Source organism: Hemicordylus capensis, chromosome 10 (genome assembly GCF_027244095.1).
Source record: "Hemicordylus capensis ecotype Gifberg chromosome 10, rHemCap1.1.pri, whole genome shotgun sequence".
NCBI lineage: Eukaryota > Metazoa > Chordata > Lepidosauria > Squamata > Cordylidae > Hemicordylus > Hemicordylus capensis.
The window spans coordinates 8,744,995-8,765,617 of NC_069666.1; the positions used below are offsets into that span (position 1 = coordinate 8,744,995).

The following is a 20,623-nucleotide window of genomic DNA, read 5'->3' on the forward strand; positions in this document are numbered from 1 at the left end:
CAGATGTGTTCGCACTTCAGCTTATAGGTGGTGGCAGACTAGCTGCCTTGGGGTGTGACCAAATGCTTATTTGTCCAAGGTCAGGCAAGGTGCTTGAACTGTTCCGATTGTGCTGTGTTTTGGAGGAACGTTTGAGGGGAACAGACCTGGAACAAAGGATGTGCAAGCAGGAAGGAGCAGGTGTGCAGGCAGTGGCGGGCAGAGTTCAAGGCAGGCAGGCAGAGTTATGTACTTCAGGACCTTGGATAGCTCCTGGGGATAAGCAGACATTGCTCTGACAAAGTCGAACTTTTATATTCCCGTGCAGGCCCAGTCCTATATATTAGTTATATATATTAGGACTCTGGAGGCCAGAATCCTATATATTAGTAAGGAAAATGCCTTTTTATCAAATAGGGCCCCTTCTCATGTTACATCCATGACGTTGTCAGTGATGTAGGTCTATCTAGAGCAGGCCTGCTCAACTTTGGCTCTCCATCTGATTTTGGCCTAAAACTCCCCAAATCCCCAGCCATAGTGGCCAATAGGATTATGGGAGTTGTAGGCCAACATCTGCAGAGGGGCTGAAGTTTAGTAGCCCTGATCTAGAGTCTAGTAAAAAAAAGAGGGGAATTGTTGCATGTTTCTGCTTTGGTATGGTAACAGTAAGGAATTCTGGCCTCACGGACTTCTCATAGGAGCATAGGGAGCTGCCTTTATACCATTGGTCTATCTAGCTCAGTCTTGTCTACACTGACTGGCAGTGGATCTCCAGGGTTTCAGGCAGGACTCTCTCCCAGCCCTAACTGGAGATCATTCCAGGGAGTGAACCTGGAACCTTCTGCATGGGAGCCTGCAGATGTTATTCCACTGCCCACCCCCTCAAGGAGGTATCTTACAGTGCTCACATGTCACCCTCCATCCAAATTCAAACCAAAGCAGACTCTGCTTAGCAAGACCAGTTCTCCTCCCACTCCCTAGGCCCCGAAGGCCGAATGGCTGTAGCTGCTGAGGGTGAATGCTGTGCGAGGTGAATACCGTGATCTATCAGTTCACTGGGATTATCTGTGTTTTTGTCTTCCTGCATGTAACCATGGCATTATGCCCATGTACCATACCCGGTGAGTAATGACGCCCTGCCTTATTGTCTCCTGCACAGAGGCTGTGCGACACTCGGCAGCCGAGATAAGAAACTTCCAATTCGGCACTGGCGGTCGGCGATGGAGATGGAGGGCTCTTCCGTGAATCTCTGGCTTAATTCCCCCTGCCCTAGTTCTTCTTCCTCGATACCCTCCCCTCCCTCAAAGCCCGTCAGGGCCATGCGGTGTGCTCCACCAACAAGCACAGAAGGAGGAGGAGGAGGCCGTGAAAGAGATGGGGAGAGAGAGAAAGAAAGAAAGAAAGAGAGAGAGAGAGAGAGAGAGAGAGCAGCCCCTCCCTGTGGAGGCTCTCTTAAGTCCTCTAGGCCACCCTGCTGCCACTCGCAGGGTGCTCGATGCCAGGAAGCCATTTTGACGGAGTCGGATGCCGTTTGTAAGATGGCCGCGTTGACACGAGGTAGGTTGCACAGCTGTGGAATCGTTGCCATGCTCCTTCCTCCGAGCCCGCCCTCCCCTCCCTTTTGATCTTGCTAATTAATTACCCATGGAAGCAGAACAAAGGGCCTAGCTGGCACACCCCGGGCTTGTCTGTGCCACCTCCTTCCTCAGGCAGAAAGCCCTGTGCCCTTCTGTGCTATTCACTGCACTCAGGGACTTTCCCGCCTGTCCTTGCTGATTTGTGTGTGTCTATGTCTCTGCTGCCCAGCCTGTTCTGCTTATCCAAAGCGGGGGTAGGTCAAGAGTGTGTGTGTGGGGGGGGGAGGGATGACGGAGGGAGGGAGGTGGCGGGTGCAATAGGGGGGGGATGAAGGAAATGCTTTTATTTGCCTGCTTGTGGAAAAAAAAAAATCCTTAATGACATTTAAATGGCTGAGGTTGGTGGGAATGACAAGTACACACACAGAATCCATTGGGGATGTGGCATACCAACCTTACAGAATGGACCAGACTAAACTGGCATTGCTGATTGATCTCTCGCTCTCACATACATGTGTATGTGATTTTATTTTTTTTGCTAATTAAAATATTCAAAAAATTACTTACACCCCCCCCCACACTATATGTACGGATGATATAACAAAAGGATACTAAAACCCACCTGTTCCTTTGTTTGGTTCTTCTGACTGCCCTGCCGATTACAGTGGTATTGATCGATTTATCCATGCCACCCCATATGGTCTTTTCTATATGAAAGGCTCAAGGTGGGTTCCAAAGACGGATAAAAGGATCATCATGTCAAAACCATAAAGTCAATGCAGCAGGTTATCACTATAGTATGCATTCAAAAACGTTTCCCATTGCCCTTTCTTGGAAAAGGATTGGCATTGAGAGACACAGGATGTGATATTTTCGCCCTCTCCAACGGGGATACACTTGGACATTCCCTTGATGACAAAGAGAAATCCACACTGTTGTTCTTAGGGGCACCTTCCCCTAGCAACACTGGAAAAGATAAAACTCCATACACCTCATCCCCATTTTTCTCCTCCTCAAATTATCCCCAGAGTGTTCCCTAAAAGCAGTCACTTGAATATGTCAGTATATAAGCAGGGGCTCATGCTCTTGATATCTTTCTGCTGCCTGGTTTCTGTTTTCTCCCTTGGCGATATTTTGGTGGGTGAGGGGAAATTCTAGCCTTGTCCTTATTTAAAGTTCAAAAAAGAAATTGCATTAATTTTTGGGTAATCTCCCCCACCCCACCACACTATGGTTGTTCAAAATATAAACTGTGTGTGAGTGTATGCATACGTGTTCATGGCCACAAGAATAGTTCAAATCTAGGTTTCATGTGGGTTACCAGCATCAACATGATTGTGTGAACCCACACCAAGACTGGAATCTCAGATTAATTTTGGGCCGTAAACCACCGTGGCATGGGTTCACACAATCACAAAAATGTTGAACAATTGAGTGAACAAGGCCCCTGTCTTTCTAATGATAAAGAGCAAGCCTGCCTTCTAACCATAGCATTCTTCAAGTGTAATCTGAAATCATGCTCTAGTGCTTTTGGTCAACCAATTCTGTTAGCTCTGCAGAGTACGGCCATCTTTGAGAAAGAAAGAACTAAAAGCCAGATGATGCATAATTTTAAACAGGCCACATCTACATGGCGATTCTTTGCAAACAGACATCTTAGGGATCAGGACTGCCATTTAAGGAAGGCAAGGAGATGGTGAAGGGGTATTTAACACCTTCCAGGGTTCCAGATTATGTCCTAGAACACTGTTCGTCATTGTAACCCAGGGGTTATTGTCATTGTAGGCCCAGGGGCCCATGGTGGGCTCCAACAACCCTAAATGCAGCCCCCTCATCCATTGTTTATTGGGCTTGTGTGAAGCTTCATCCAAAATGGAATACTCTCCACAGTCCCCCTGGCACTAAGCAGAGACTACCATTCCCACCTTGCAGTGATGTACTTTCCCCAGAGCTGGGGTCTCCTTTTGGGGAAATTGAGACCTCTTGAGCCCCGGCGCCATCTTGGAAGGCGCGCACAGAGTGTTGGGAATTGTAGCCCTTCCCAGCGCTTTCCTCCTAGAGAGGGCTCTGTCTGTCTTAAGGGCCCTCCCAGAACTGAGAAAAGCACAATACTGTACTGTACAGGATCATGCAGATGTCAGCACAGTCGGAAATGGCTCTCACATTGGAGATCTTTTTGCCCAACTAGCCCCTGCTTGAAAAATAGTGACGATCAGTGTCATAGAACATGGTCTGAAATCACGTGATGTGGCTACCTTGCTGAAGCTAAGCGGGTCTGTCTATATAAGAGGATCTAATGTACACCACCTTAGATGCCATGTCTCAGGAAAGTGGGATAATCGTCGACTTAGGCTCCTCTTTGACCTTTAATTTCACTATAGGGAAGGAACCATCGCTCAGCATAGCAGGGGAAATGACTCTCCAGCCCCTCCCCTCAGCACACTTAGAGGCTGTTCACACCAGCAGCCAAGCCCGGGCTAAGGAAGCCAAGCCTAGGCTTGGCTGCCCATAAGAACCTCCGGGAGCTGAGTGGCTCCCAGTGGCCCCTCGGTGACAAACCCACCTAGGGAGCTTGCTTTGTGAACGAGGTTAATGTATGACGACAAATATTTATATACTGCTTTTCAACAAAAGTTCCCAAAGCAGTTTACATTAAAACAAACAAACAAACAAACAAACAGCCTAAATATGGCTCCCTGTCCCCAAAGGGCTCGCAATCTAAAAAAGGAACATGAGACAGACACCAGCAGCAGCCACTGGAGGGATGCTGTGCTGGGGATGGATAGGGCTAGTTGCTCTCCCCGCTGCTAAATACAAGAGAATCACCACTTTTAAAAGGTGCCTCTTTGCTCAGTTAGCGAGCGCTCCCTTCGCCGTGTTTACTTGACCATGTGCCAGCACCGGCTGCTTTCAGCTCTTGCTGACACAAGATGGTCACCCATCACTGGGGAGATCCTCATAAATGCACTCGTGCGGGGCATTGTGGAATTTCCACGGGCTGTGACCATGTTTCCCAGCCCCTTCAGCTCTGTGCAGCACTGGGCAGCAGCAGCAGCAGCTCATCTGTCTGTGTGATCTGCATGCCCAGCAAGTCTGTCTAGATCATCTGTGGTCAAGGTCAGCTGCCGCCGCCTTCCCCAATGCTTGCCCTCAAGCCTGCTGATGGTCTCGCCCAGAAACCCAGTTCCCGGCCAGGAAGGAAACTCAAGGGTTGGCCTGGCTGCTGGAGGCTGGAGGAGTCTCCCACGTCCTTAACGGCACGGACTTCTGTTGCTTGTTCTGGGGTTGAGGAGGGAGTGAATGGAGCTTCTTTAAACCATGGAGGTCTTTGAAAACAACTTACTCAAGAAGCTCTAAGACCATAATATACGCTGGCTGTATTGTCTGTGCTATGCTGTAAAGTTCCAGTCTGGTGGATGGGGGAGTGGAAAATATTTTTTTGGGGGACTGCCGCCCATTACCACTTGCTACTCCTTGGAGTCATCCCCGCTGGTTCTCTTTTTAGGGTGGACATCCGAGAACCCTCTCAAGGGTTGCCACGGTTGCTGTACTGCTGGGTGTTGTTTTTTTAAGCATTACATGTAAATATGAACTAATCATCCCCAACAGAGTTGGCAAGCAGTATTGGGCTGATCCTTGTTTATTTTGGCTTCATGCATTGAACCTGGGGATGGGTCTTTTAAATCAAAAGTCAGGGTATAAATCTTTAAACGAAATTCATCAACCAACTTTGCTTTTATGGGACTCTTTATTCATCTCTGTGTGCGGCTATGCACTCCCGCACTATATAAATCTCTTTCCATCTACCTTCCTCTCCTTCCTCTCCCCGTCTGATCACATTCTCTTCATCTCTGCCCTTCCATCTGCTTTTTGAGGTGTCCCATCATAGCCTGAGACCCACCTTAACAGCATTCAGCAGGGGGAATGGGAATTTGTCTGCGGCTGGTATCACAAACATGCTGATAGGAGTCATGGGGTCAGAAGTGACTAGGTGGTTTCCCCAGATCTTCATCGGAGGCTCCTCCTCTCTCGGAAGTCACCAAACTCCTGTGTGCTCCGCATCTCTGTGATCTCACCTAATCTCTCTTACACTTGGATAAAAAAATATATATTCTCTTCCAAGTAGAAACTGATACGGCCTCCCCTGGGTCTGTGCTCGCAGTAGGAGAGCTTGGATTTCTGAGCCGTAGAGGGATTGTGGATATGGATTTAGGCAGCACAGCTCCGTGCTGGGAAATAAGCAATACTCTTTACTTGTAGTCCATGAGCCAGCTGGGGTGGATGATGGTACCATCTAGGGGCCACGGATGCGCTTTGTGATTTTTGACAACCCTTAGAGATGGGAAAGAAGCGACAACAGTGTGCTACCATGCTTTTACTGACCTGACCATCGGGCCTGCAGTGGCCAAATATATAATGGTGTTTTAAAAGCTCTAAAATATTTTCCAAATAAAAAATGACTATAAAATTGCATTGATGGTGTCAGAGGAATGGAAATGATGTCCTCCAAAGATGACTCCAGGGAAAGAGTACAACCACTTCTTCATCGTTACACTAACTAGGGATGTGCACAAAACCGGCTTGGCCTGTTTGGTTGGAACCAGCTCCAATCCAGGGTGGGTAGGTTAGGTTTTGGTTTTGCTCAAAACCGCCCCCCCTCCTGGTTCGGTTTGAATTCTAACCCAATTTGAACCATTTCAACCAAGGTTCTACATAGGGTATAATGGGGACACAAACTGACCCATTATTCCCTATGTGAAGCATCTAGGGGCACAAAACCAGGGTGGGTGGTAGGCACCCAGGGGTGCCTACTACCCACCAAACCCCCAAGCAATTGGACATTCCTGTGATAATTAATAAATGTTTGAAAATTTTTCCAATTTTTGCATTTCCCCCATAGGTAATAATGGGGATTTGAGGCAGTCCCATCCCCCACTTTGGGGGGGGTGCCTGGGCACCCCAAATTGGGTTTGCAAGCACAGCAGGTATGGCCACAACTCCCCCCAAGTTGGTAGGGTTTACGGTGTGTGTGTGTGTGTGTGTGTGTGTGTATGTGTGTGTGTGTGTGTGTGTGTGTATATATATATATATATATATATATATATATATATATATATATATATATATATATATAAGAGATTATAGCCTGATTCATTGCAATGAATAGAAGTCTCACTAACCCTGACCAGTTTTCCCTCTAACGGGATTCCCCGATGTTGCTGACTGAACTCCCATAATCCCCAAGCACAGACTATTGCAGCTGGGGATGTTGGGAGTTGTAGTCAACAACATCTGGGAACACCGACCCTGACCCTGACCCTTTGCTCTGTGCAAAAAATGACCGCAATTTTACCCGAATCATTTGTGAGGAGGGGATAAAGAAGAGGTGATAACACAGAGACAACTGTAAGCGCAACAAAGCTATCACCTATTTTCCATCTCTCTAGGGAGGTAGACAGTGCCATAAATCACTATGTGATTCTGTCCCTTTAGATGGTACCAATGGCCAAAATGTATGGGTCTGGCTCATGGAGGGGCAATGTCATATATCGGAGCATTCGCCTGCAGTGACATGGGTTCGGATTCCTCTTTGACCATGTTTCAAGTTAGATGGTCTTGGGCCAACTGCTCTCAGCCTGGTCTGCCTCACAGGGCTGTTGTAAGAATCAAATAAAGGGGTGACCCACATGTGCTGTGCTGACATGCTTGGGGAGGAGGTAAGCTACCAATGGGATCAGTCAGGGAGAAAATGCACAGGTGTGAAACTGAAGGTATTTTCCCAGTATCAGAAATGGGAATATAGGCAAATTGTTGTGAATTTTGTAAAAGCCGAATATGTGGGAAAAGCAAATATGTGGGATGCAGCTCACCCACCCGTAAATGCACCTTTGCCGCCCTCCTTCCCCCAGCCCCCCTCCCCTGCGGTGCTACCACTCAATAGGAAGGTGCTGAAAGGCATCATCTCACACTGTGTGGGAGGAGGCAATGGTCAACCCCTCCTGTATTCTACCAAAGAAAAGCACGGGGCTCTGTGGGCGCCAGGAGCCGAAATCGACTTGACCGCACACTTGACCTTTACCACTGTTTAGGCCTGATCCAGCAAGGGACGGGGCCGCTGCTCAGTGGAAGAGCACCTGCTTGGCATGCAGAAGGTCCCAGGTTCAATCCCAGGCAGCATCTTCAGGTAGGGCTGGGAAAGACCCTTGTCTGAAATCCTGGAGAGCTGCTGTCAGTCAAGGTAGACTTTACTGAGCTAGTTGGACCAAGAGTCTGACTCAGTACAAGCCAGCTTCCTGTATTCCTATATTTGGTGACAGGGCCGTAGCTCAGTGGTAGAGCATCTGCTTTGCAGGCAGAAGGTCCTGGGGTCAATCTTCAGCAGCATCTCCAGGTAGGGCTGGGACAGACTCTTGAAGAGTCACTGCCATTCAGTGTGGACAGTCCTGAGCTAGAGGGTCCGATTCGGTATAAGGGTCCGATTCGGTATAAGGGTCCGATTCGGTATAAGGCTGCTCCCTGTGTTATGTTATGCCCACCAGAAGGTTTTGTTCCAGTCTGGGATGCCGCCTGTATTTTAGAGGGAACGCTTTCTAAAACAAGGACATCTGGCTACCCTAGGTGAGGGTTGGCTGTGGCTTTGTCTGCCCGGCTGCGGAGGTGAAAGTGAATCAAATTGGACAATGTTCTGTTCCTGCACAGGCAAGCTGGAGCCCTGAGCTGGCTCTCTGCCAACCACTGCTTTCTCAGCCTTTGTTATCAGATGTTTCTAGCGCATGCTTGGCAATCCATTATTTAGGATTTAGGTTACAGGGAACGTGTGTGTGTGGTCTTGGTGGGGGATGCATCCCACCCTTTCCATTCTGCAATTTGTTCCGGCCTGAGTTTTCCACGGGGTGCTCTGGTGCATGCCCAGGACACGCTGTGGCTGGCCATGCATATGACAGGGGGGAGAATGAGAGGTCCAGGCGTGATCTTGCGTGAAAGCTTAGGCACGCGTGTGAGGATGTACATGGGATGGGTGCCAAGACATAAGCAACGGAAAAGGAACATGTGCATCTTTTACAAGGATTTGCTGTGCAGCCAAATCACAGGAACACTGGAAGCTGCCTTATACCAAATCGAACCCTTGGTCTATCTAGTTCACTATTGTCTGCACAGCCTGGCCACAGCTTCTCCAAGGTTTCCGGCAGGAGTTGCTCCTAGCCTAGCCTTGCCATATCCCCCGGAATTTAGGGTAGCCCCCGGATTTTGGCTCCTCTACCCGGCTGCTAAATTCCACCCAGATTCACACAGATTTCAAATGCGCTGCCCGGATTGCCCAGGTTTTACTCTGGACCCAATCACGTGGGAGGGCAGAGAAGGAGGGGAAAGCATACAAATCGGTCAAATAAATAAATAAATACAAATACAAATTAGTTGCTGCATAATATGGCAACCCTATCCCAGCCCTATCTTGGAGATGCCAAGGAGAGAACCTGGGACCTAGAGGCTCTTCCACTGAGCTACAACCCCCGTCCCCTAAGGTGGGGGTGATCAAACCTGGCCCTCCAGACGTTTATGGATTGCAACTCCCATTATCCCCAGCCACGATAATGTGTAGCTGGGGGTGATGGGAGTTGTAGTTCAACCCTGCTGAGCAGAGGGGACAATTCGCGATCACTTCCACAAGGTCAGATTTCTTGCTATTGGGTGAGATGGGATGCAGGATCCTGTCTTGAACAGCGAACTGATGGAAGCCAACCTTTCCCCATCAGGAGCTGGTGCTGAAGAAGGGCTTACTACAGCTCTGAACTGTAGTATCCCCTCCCCTCTCTGGTTTTTGCTTTTCCTCTTTGGCCCACGCTCCAGGAAGGAAGGTATATTCTTACTGGAGTAGTATCTGTGAATGTTGCTTCTGAATGTCTCCGCTGATACTTGAGAGCCAGTGTGGTGGTTGGAATGCTGGACTGTGACCTGGGAGATCTGGGTTCAATTCCTGGCCTAGCATGAAGCTAGCACATATAGTGTTTTTGGTGGCCTCCCATCCCAGCCCCTGACCAGGCCCAGGCCTGCTTAGCTTCAGCAAGGTTGCTGCACCCTGTGTGCTTAATCCACAGCATAAAGCTGCAATTCTAAACTTGCTTACCAGGGAGGGAGTAAATCCCATGGAACTCCACGAGACATGCGGTCAATAACGTCAACGAAGCAAAGATTTGTGTGCCTGCATAAGTGATCCGTGTGTCATTTTTCCGGAAGTAAACCTTGCATTTCTTTGGTGTTCTGCTTCGTATTGGCTGGCCATGGGCTGTAATAAACCATTGAAATAGATTCCTTTGGCACAAAGGCCGCCTGGCCCAGGATGTAACTGCTGTGCCCTCGCTTGTGAGAGAGGAAGTTCCTGTTAATGGGCAGAGGCTGTAATGAAAAGACGGCAGTTGCCTGACAGCCGGATCTCTGTTCTCTGGGTCCCTACCCCCTACTCTTTTGATTACCCAAAGCGGACGTATCTTGCCGTTCCAAAGATTTCCCTTCTCTTGCTGTCAGCGACATATTCCTGTCATGAACCGGAAGGGGGAATCTGCACTGATGTCGAGATGTGTCATACGTGATCAATAGCCCAATGGAACGGTGACAGTGGGCACTTAGAGAGAGCCAGTGATTTGGTGGCTGGGAAATAGGAGGTACCTGCCGGGGGTAATGCCTTGAAAAAACGGAATGGATTGTCTGCGTTCTGTGCCGAGGGCAAAGGCTAGCTGACAACCATGTAACCAGTCTGGGTGGAACTGTCTCCATCTTGGCCTCCCTGCCTATAGACGGACAGAGACACACAGAGCTACGTCAGTCTATTAGGGCTAGTCTCACAATTATTGTTAGGATAGAACAAGCTTCCTGCCGTAGTTCAAGAACCGTGCACGCTCCCGATATTTGATCCTGTGCTAGATCCGGGCTCCCCAACCTGTGCTCCTCCAGATGTTGCTGAACTACAACTCCCATCATCCCCAGCCACAACAAAATGTAGCCGGGACGATGTGGGTTGTCGTTTATTGACATCTGGAGTAGCACTGGCTGGGAATCCCTGCCTTAGCTTAGGTCAGGGCTTCTCAACCTGTGCTATTCCAGATATTTTCTTCTTCTTCTTCTTCTTCTTCTTCTTCTTCTTCTTCTTCTTCTTCTTCTTCTTCTTATTATTATTATTATTATTATTATTATTATTATTAACAATATTTTTATTTAATTTTATTTAATTATTATTATTAATAATAACAATAATTCAATTTCTATACCGCCCTTCCAAAAATGGCTCAGGGCAGTTTACAAAGAGAAATAACAAACAAATAAGATGGCTCCCTGTCCCCAAAGGGCTCACATCCTAACATTTTATTTATTTATTTATTTATTTTATTTATTTAACCTATTCCTATGCCACCCAAAACTTGTGTCTCTGGGCGGTTATTTTTAATATTTTAAATAAATAAAAATAATTAAAAAAATTTAAAACCCACCGCTAAAAGTATTTTTAACTAGTAGTTGCTGAACTACAACTCCCATCATCCCTGACCATAATAAATTGTAGCTGGGGGTGATGGGAGTTGTAGTTCATTCACATCTGGTGGGGAACTTGCTCCTCTCTCAAGGCAGATGGATAGGAGTGTTTTCCTTCCTACCTCGTTCCAAAGCTGCGGAACCTCTCCAACCTCGCTTTGGTTTAAGGCACGATCAGATATTGTGCACAGCTCCCAAACTCGAATAGGAGGCTTCTCCGACCCTAGTTCAGATCGCGAGGACAGCCCTTTCGATGTCCTCGTAACAGAATTGCTTTTCTTTCCCCCTGGAAATATGCACGGTGGCTTCGATTCGATGCATTTGGTTTGACTTGCTTGCAGCAGGTGTGTACAGTGTCATTTGGCACCAGCTTTGTAACCGGTGTGTTGGGCAACAAAGCTGCCACTAAGCTTTGCTCTTGGCGGCAGGGGTGCTGGGATGCTTAGGCGGCCCATCGCTCAGGAACGGGCAGAAGGTAGGTTGTAGTCGGTCTTCTGCCAACTGGCCAGTGTTTAGTGAATTACAGAGCACCTGCTGACTGCTGGGATTTACTGCAAAGGTGCCAGGATTAAATAATAATTTTTCAAGTGGGTTCTACGTTGGCAAAAAACCTTCAGTGCTGGAGCCATTTCCCACTGGGCTGACCTCTGCAGAGCACTGTGCTTTTCTCCGTGCTGGGACGGCCCTTTAAGAGAGACGGAGCCCACTCTTAAGGGCTCTAGGAGGAAAGCACTGAGAAGGGTGACATTTCCCAGCACTCCTTAAGCCTTCCAAGATGGTGCAGGGTCCAAGATGGTGCAGGGGCCCTTTCTCTTTAAGGAGCTCTCCAGCACTGGACAAGGCACAGCACTGCAGGATAGCAATGGTCACCTCCCTAGAGTGCCCCAGGGGACTGTGCAGAGTATTCAGCTCTGGCCAAAGCTTCACACAGGCCCAGTAAACAATGAATCAAGGAACCACACTTAGGGTTGATGGGGACCCCAACTGGCCACCAGGTGAAGAAAAGAGGTAGACCATTGACTAGATAACATAAAGCAGGCCTGCTCAGCTTCAGCCCTCCTGCAGATCTTGGCCGACAACTCCCATAATCCCCACTATGGCTGGGGATTATGGGAGTTGTAGTCCAAAAATAGCTGGGGCGGGGGGAGTTGAGCAGGCCTGACAAAGTCTTACCCAGCAAAGACATGAGTGTAGTTTCAGGATCATTGTACAACAGCATTCTCAAACTTGGGTCTCCAAATTATATTGGAGTACAACTCTCATCATCCCCAGCCACAATGGCCTTGGCCATTGTAGCAGGGGATGATGGGATCTGTTGTCCAACAACATCCAGGGACCCAAGTTTGGGAACTCCCAACTCAACACATCTTATTTCTGCCCTAATAGGTGTGTACATTCTTGCTTTGCCCAATGTCACACACACTTCTGGATCATGGGGTTCGAGTACAACAACAACAACAACAACAACAACACCAACAGAAGCAGATCACTAAAGCCGGCCCACTTCTGCCCTTGCTTATCTGCGAGGAAGCCTCTTAGGGAAGAATTAACCATTTATCTGCTCCGAGACAGGAAAGAATGGAAACTAACTCAAAGATGAGGCAGCAGATTATTTCTTTCCCATTCTGTCTGCTTAGTCTTTCTGTCTGGTGGCTAGATGAGGGAGAGATCTACTGCAAGGAAAGCTGAAATAAACAAGGAGTAGATTAAATCCCAATGTTATTATTTCAGGATGTGCTATTGCAAGTAGCAGGGGCTGCTAAAAAGGGTGTGTGTGTAATCCTTTATTAGTTGCATGGACATTTAATTAGATCAGACATGCTTTGTTGATGCAATAAATATAGTTTTAGGAAGGTAAGTTAAAGTGTACCATCAAGTCAGTTTTGACTCCTGGCGCCCACAGAGCCCTGTGGTTTTCTTTGGTAGAATAGAGGAGGAGTTTACCATTGCCTCCTCCCACACAGTGTGAGATGATGCCTTCCAGCATCTTCCTATATCGCTGCTGCCCGATATAGTAGCAGTGGGGATTCGAACTGGCAACCTTTTGTTTGTTAGTCAAGCATTTCCCCACTGAGCCACGGAAGGTGTTATAGTTTTAGTAGTAGACACATTTTAACCTGTGTGTACACTCCCACATATATACTTGGGCACATATATACCATGGGGTGTGTTTGATGGAAATATGTGTATCCATCCTCCATTTTCAGACACTCCCCCACCCTTCTGTAGAGCTGAATCTGTTGGCTACTTTATTTTATGTCATATTTTATTTCAATCATAAGACCACCAAATCGCGACACACGCATGGCTGGAAAGGGCCTTGTGGTCTTGCTCATTCCAAAACTGTGCCCTGGAAGTGTGTGCCCAACAAAGCTGGGATTCTGTAGACGCTCATCAGGGGTTCCTCAGAAAGAAGTCCAGGAACAGTGGAATAGCTTCTCTGAAAGTAAAGGAGAGGTCTATCAATGGCTACTAGTCCGAGGGCTATAGGTCACCTCCAGCCTCAGAGGCACGATGCCTCTGAGTACCAGTTGCAGAGGAGTAAAAGCAGGAGAGAGGGCATGCCCTCAACTCCTGCCTGTAGGCTTCCAGCGGCATCTGGTGGACCACTGTGTGAAACAGGATGCTGGACTAGATGGGCATTCTTGGGCCTGATCCAGCAGGGCTGTTCTTATGTCAAATGCACTTGTTTACTCTGAAATGTGCAGGGGGAAGTTGGGTGTGTGCCAGATTAACAAACAACAAACGAATATTTATATACCGTTTTCCGGCAAAAGTCCCCAAAGCGGTTTACATAGAGAGAACAATGAAGTAATAAGATGAATCCCTGTCCCCAATGGGCTCACAGTCTAAAAAGGAACATAAGGTAGACACCAGCAGCAGCCACTGGAAGAAGGCTGTGCAGGGGCTGGAGAGGGTCAGTTGCTTTCCCCCTACTAAATATCAGAGAATCACCACTTTCAAAGGTCCCTCTTTGCTCAGTTATCAGGGGCAACTGAGATTAGATTTTACCAAGATAACAGGCCAGGCCAGTGCTTTGAACTGTGGATGTGCCCAACACTATAGCCCTATCCTCATGTTTGTGAACAGGAGCATCAATGTGAATCTCGTACAATCTATGTTCAATGTACACAGATACATATCTGTACGTAGGTCGTTATTTGCATGGTATATTGAATGCAGGTTCAGCAGTGCCCTTCCTACCTGTTTCCTGCATTTCACAGAGCCTGTATCCAGATTCACTTTTAAAATGAACACAAGTACAGTCGTTCACCCCAATACATGCACGTATGTGCAAACATCTGGATGCAGGCACAGCATCATAGGGCTGTTCTCACAAGTAGTATTAGGGTCCAAGAAGCCTTTGACCCTAATTTGGGAGCGGTGTGGTCATGCTGACTGCAGAATTCTCACGATGGCCGAGTGGGAGTGTGTTTGGCTTCCAAGTTGGGGCTGGAGGCGTCTCCTACCCTAATGCCGATCGTGAGAACAGCCCTCCTATCTGCATTATAGGGCTCATATCAAAGAAGTGCCTGTTGTGCATGGAAGTTCTGTGGCAGCCAAGTTGGCTTGAAGGTTGCTCGTTTCTGCTAGAATGCTCATCAAGATGTTGTCATCCTGGTGATGTGGCCAGGGATTGGACCTGGAACCACCTACATGCAAGACAGAGTTGTTGTTATTGTTATCACCCATCATCATCATCATCATCATCATCATCCTCCTCCCATGTGCCAGAATGGTATTGAATATATAATAAAAACCAGCAAGGCTGCCATCTTATCTCATGTTTTGTATCTTCTGTGGAGGGTTTAAAAAAATTATTTAATGGCTTTCATCTGCTTTTCTGTATTTTGTTTTCTTATAATTTGAAGATCGCCATCTTGAGCATCCCTTAATGGGGATGGAAAGGCAGGATAAAGTGTTACCTGGCGGTAGAAACTTATTGCCATAGATATTTATTTTGAACTTTTTAATGCTTGATCCAGATTATACGGAGCACTTTGGAGCTGCGCTGATTTCAGTTAAAGGGCTAAATTCATACTTGCACAATTTCTTCAGGAATCAATGCAACTACAGTGTGCAACTTTGCCAGGCTGTGTCCTTTTAAAATTATTTTCCATAGTAGAAGAACTTCATCCTGGTGTGCAAATGGTTGGCATTGCCCATCTAAGAATGCTTTAAATAACAGCTTCAAGAGACCAGTTTCCCTGCAAGCCAGAATGCCTATCTTAGCAGTCAGATTTTGTACTGTCTGCAGTCGTCAGTGTGGGCTGGTGTACTTCCTTGCTAAGGAGACCACTGGATAAAGGCTTAGAAGGCCAGCTGATGTTGCTTATGGTTTTTCCATTCATCAATACAGTCTTTGCACAAATTCCAGATGTAATTATACTCCCTGTATTCATGCTGCTGCAGACTTCTACTTCCCGGTGCAGTCTTCCCTTACTTGACACCAAGCAGGGATCTTGTGCCATTTTCACAGCGCCACCTTCTGACCACTACTTGCATTCCTAAAGAACATGCCCCATTTTGTTACCACTTTTGTGGTGTTTGGGAACAAGGGTGACTTCTTGCATACTAGAGCTGGCCATCAGGTGGCGCTGTGAAAATCGTGCAAGTTCCCTGCTCAGCATGTGTACAGAGGGGAAGATTTCTCTAGGAAGTAGTGCAGAAGCCTACAGTAGCTTGTATACAGGGAGTAAGATCAGAATTTGCACAAACTCTTTGAGAATTCTGTACTTTATTGATGTATGGAGAGACCCTTAAAGTGAGCTCATGGTTGAGGGATCACCCTGGAGAGAGAAATCATAAGAGTCTTGTAAGATGGCACGTATCCAGAAGCAACAGTTTTCAGACTAGGTGAGAGGCAAACTAAGAAATAGACTTCTGCAGAATCTGGAATGGGGAAGCTGGAACAATTTGGGGTGTAACATTTTTCTCTCTGACGATCTGATGTAAACTGTTGCTGCTTCTAGGAGTGCTTTTCTGTTTAACTCCATCTAATGCTCAACTTGCTTTACTGTAAATAAAACAAATATCACAAAGACAGCATAGGTCTACAGTGATTTCTCCTCCGGAAGCCAAAATCCAAGTAACTCTACACTCCTGGAACTCCTCATCCCTTGGAGAGGAGAAGAGCAGGAAAACAGGATGCTGCCTTATACTGAGACAGGCCCTTGGTCCATCTACACTGACTGGCAGTGGCTTTTCAGGATTTCAGGCAGGGGTCTCTCCCAATCCTACCTGAAGGTGCTGCCAGGGATTGAACTTGGGACTTTCTGCATGCAAAGTGGTTGCTCCACCACTACGCTGCAATCCTCCCTCGTAGGTTACATAGGAAACTGCCTTCACTGCGTCAGACCATTGGTCCATCTAGCTCTGTATTGTCTACACTGACTGGCAGCATCTCTCTAAGCATCTCTTTCCCAGCCTACCTGGAAATGCCAGGAATCGAGCCTGGGACCTTCTACATGCAAAGCAGATGCTCTACCACTGAGCGATGGCCCCAGCCCAGGCTTTGTTGAGGTGGTGAAGAGAGATGGACTCTGGTCTTTTTAAAAGAGAGTTGTATGATATTTTTACCCCCTTTAAACAACCCCCCCCCCAACAGCCATAGCCCATCTCTCTCCACCAAAACACTCAAAATACTATGAATTTCAAATTTTGGCAGGCACTAGAAAGACAGTGACTGCGCTGATCTATGATCGTAATACACTGAATTTGAATTTAGAAAGACAGTGAGATCTTGACTTCTCCAAAGTAGGTACAATTGGCAATTGGGCTTCAGTTATAGGTGCTAATCCAGTACACATCAGCCATCTGGAGAAGGCAGGAAATTGATACAGTCAAAGAGGATGGCAGAAAAAAACCAGTGCAATTTAGTAGGAGAATTCAGGGATGCTCTTTCACAGCTTCTGCTCCATTTGAATTTGGCGACATTCGGCAGGAGAACCTTGCCATGACCCTGAAATAGCATATAGCATTGAACGGGTCTCTGTGTGGTTCTGGGATGCTGAAAGATGGGATAAAAATGGGATCAGCTGGCTGGACTCTTAGGTATTTGCAGGTTGTGATTGCTTAATGGGGAACCACAGTGTGCAGTTTGTGTGTGCCTTCCTCCTCATGAAACCTCTTTGTCTGCATGTATTGTATATGTCTGGGGCATGCAAATTTGCATACTGGGAAAACTTTATCCTTCTGGAGAGCTGGGTGCCGATGAGGCGTCTTGAATGGACGATATCCACGATGGCTGATCGACCAGACAGGTGTAACCAGGCCCTCTGTGCTGTGCAAACCCATCTGGTTCTGCATTTGACGGGTGTTCTCCCTCCATGGGGGAGATGGGTTGGCCTAATTCCTCTCCCCCACCCAGAGAACTCCCCTGTAATTTATTAGCTGCAAAAGAGGAAGGATTAAAAGGGAAAAAAACCTGTGATGTCTGCATGGTATGCTCCCTCCAAACCCAGCCTCAGCGAGGGAAAAGCCGATGTATAGCTTCTCTTGTTTCCTCTGTCTCTGTCTGCTACTATCGGCAGCAGCAGCAGGACCAGAGAAAATCCTCCAGACTAAGGGCCCTCTTTGTCAGACATTGCAAGGCTCAGTTTAAGTAAATGTTGTTTTAACTGTGGAATGTCTATCACCCTGAGCTTCCCTTTCCTTTCTTTCTTTGGCGTATCATGCCTTTTTTCAGTCCTTTCCTGTGATCCTCATTTTGAGGATCCATCCCCCTTTTTACCGACCCGGTTCCTTTTTAATAGCAGCCTAATGCACAGAAATGTAGGAAGCTGCCTTAGACTGAGTCAGACCATTGCTCCATCCAGCTCAGTATTGTCTACACTGACTGGCAGCGGCTTCTCCCAGGTTTCAGGCAGGAGTGTCTCTCAGCCCTACCTGGAGATGCGGCCGGGGTTTGAACCTTGTGCATGCAAGCAGATTTTCTGCCACTGAGCTTTGGCCCCATTGCAGATGCTCTCCCACTGAGCTATGGTGCCATTGCCTAAGGGGAACACCTTACAGCAGACAGTGCTCACACGTAGTCTCCCATCCAAATGCAAACCAGGGTGGATCCTGCTTAGCAAAGGGGACAATTCATGCAGCTCCCCCCGCCCGCCCTATTTTGAGATGCCAGGGATTGAACCGAGGACCTGCTGTGTGCAAAGCTACCACTGCTCTACCACCATCTCCCCCACTTCTCTGAAATTGCCTTCCCCTTCAGATTCGTTTAGCTCCTTCCTGGTTGATTTTTAAATCTCTATTGAAGACTTTTCTTTCTCGCCAGGCTTTTTTACCCTGTAGTTTACCTAGTTGCTCCCCCCACCTTTTTCGTTTTCGTTAGTTACTTCAGTTTTATTTAGAATGTAATTTTAATGCTGTCTTGTTTTGCATGTTTCTGTACACCGCCCAGAGTCTTTGGAGTGGGCAGTATATCAAATGCTTCAAATAAAAAAATAAACAAATAAACAAACAAACAAATAAATAAATATCCCCAGTAAGCAGGAAAGGTTCACCCCCAGCATGGAGGTAAATGGTGGAGAAAGCCCCTCTACTGCTTGCATTTCCCTGTTTCAGTTGCTGTTAATCATAACCTAGCTAGCCTCTCGCCCACCCCCAGCTCAGGAATCTCTACCTGCCATCTTCCTTCCCCTCTAAGAGAAACCTCAGGCAAGCTCAGGTAGGGCTCCCAACCCAGGCAGAAGTGATTCTTGGAGATTCCCACCACCAGCCAGTATTTTTCCAATATTTTCCACAATATCAGGCCATTAACATCTCCAGGAGGACTGCTTTTGTGAGTCACCTGGGGATCCATGCTAGCTTCTAGAGACTGGGAGGTTGGCATGGCAGGGCCTTGTGGGTGTTTTTCTGTCTCTGAGGTACCGACCCTTCCGTCCCAGGTCATGCCATACAAACGGATTTTGAAACCATTTCAAAAGTCGCCTGCCCTGTGACCTGGGAGGACGGCATTTCAGAAACACCAAGTCTGCAGAATTCTTGAGTGCTCAAGCAGGGCCAGTTCCATCATTAGGAAGCAGATTTGGGGGGTACCATCTAAAGACAGGAAAAGGCCAACAGATTCAGTTTGTTGCTACATTATGACCACTATGGAGATTGTCTTGGTGTGGGCTGATGTGGCCGTAGCTTAGTGGGAGAGTGCATGCAGAAGGCCCCAGGTCCAATCTCTGCTGTCTCCAGAAAGGGTAGGGAAATCGGAAACCCTGAAGAGCTGCTACCAGTCAGAGCAGAGAATACTGAGCTGGAGGAACCAATGGTCTGACTCAGTAGGAAGCAGCTAGTTTCTGGTACCCAGTTTGCATTTTCATCATTCTTTTGATTTTTAGCTTTCCTTAGCTTTGGCTAAGCAGATCTAGCAGTTGCTGGTCCTTTCCTTAAAGTCTCTATTCTCTCTCTTTTTCCCTTCCCTCTCCCTCACCCTATCTCTCTCTCTCTCTCTCTCTCTCTCTTTCTCTTTCTCTCTCTCCTTCCAACCGGGCCCATAATCACCCCCTTGTGAGTCTCCGTTCCCCAAACCCTCCCCATTCAGACTGTCTAGGGAGTCTTGGGGGCAGCTGTGAGGGGCCTGTGTTAGTAAACATTTTCTTAGGTTCACATTTTCATCTCGTCCCCTACCCCGCCCGTCTTTTCCTCCTCTTCTTCTTTGGCTTTTCTGCCCAGCTTGCACACAATGCGACCATTGTCAAAGGCCAATTTGAATAAGGGGGGGGGGTGTCTCTGGGCATGTTCCCAGCATTGTGGGAAAAGCTGGGAAAAAACACCAACTCTCTTGGGCCAGCCAGGGAAGACTAGACCAGACTGAGACAGATGCCTAAATTAGCAACAAAGCCTTTTCAATGCCCCCCCCCTCCGCCTTTATGCTCCCTGCCTCCCTAGACAAGGGCAGCCTTGTGTATATGGGTGTGTGGGGGGCTGGGTGGCAGCTTGTGTGTCTCCCCATGTTAATTAGTTTTGCATGCATGTCTGATAAGCTGCCAATGAATATGTTTGTCCTCCATCCGCCAGCGAAAGCTGTTTTAACAGTGGGGGAAGATGAAGGGAGAGAGGGTGCATTTGGAGGGTGTATCCAGTGTGTGTGTGTGTGTGCTGAATCCAGGCTTGCAGCTTTGAATAACTGAGCCTCCAAAAAAAGAGATCTGGAGGTTAAAGCAACTGTGGTCTCCGCCCCCCCACCGCTCACACACACTTTTCAGAGTGTACATGTGTGGAAGATACTAATGGGAGGGGGTTATGTTCTGTGGAAATGGGGGTGTGTTTTTTTAGACCGGGTTATGAAGCCTGGGGGAGGAGAATTATAAATTGCAAGGTTGTGGGTTTTTTTTAATTTTAATCATGACCTTTTAAATTTTGAAAATACAACCAACCAGAACAAAAACATTACGTAGCGATAGAATTAAGGCATGAAATGAAAATCACACAAAAGGGCGGGGGGGGGGGGAGAGGGAGACAGAATCGACGTAGTGGTACAAATCATGGCAAACGTTCATCATCAGAAGGAATAGATATGTTCTGTATTTCAGGGCTGGGCAGCTTCCTAC

General features: G+C 47.4%; 1 long non-coding RNA gene across 3 annotated transcripts in view; it reads left to right on the forward strand.

Moving 5' to 3' along the window:
• LOC128334843 (uncharacterized) overlaps nucleotides 1-20,623 on the forward strand; it is an 87,457-nt gene that overhangs the window by 44,094 nt on the left and 22,740 nt on the right. For all 3 annotated transcript variants that reach the window (XR_008311415.1, XR_008311414.1, XR_008311416.1), the window contains one exon: nucleotides 1,139-1,536. This is a non-coding gene — a long non-coding RNA (uncharacterized LOC128334843). The remainder of the gene's footprint in view (nucleotides 1-1,138; nucleotides 1,537-20,623) is intronic.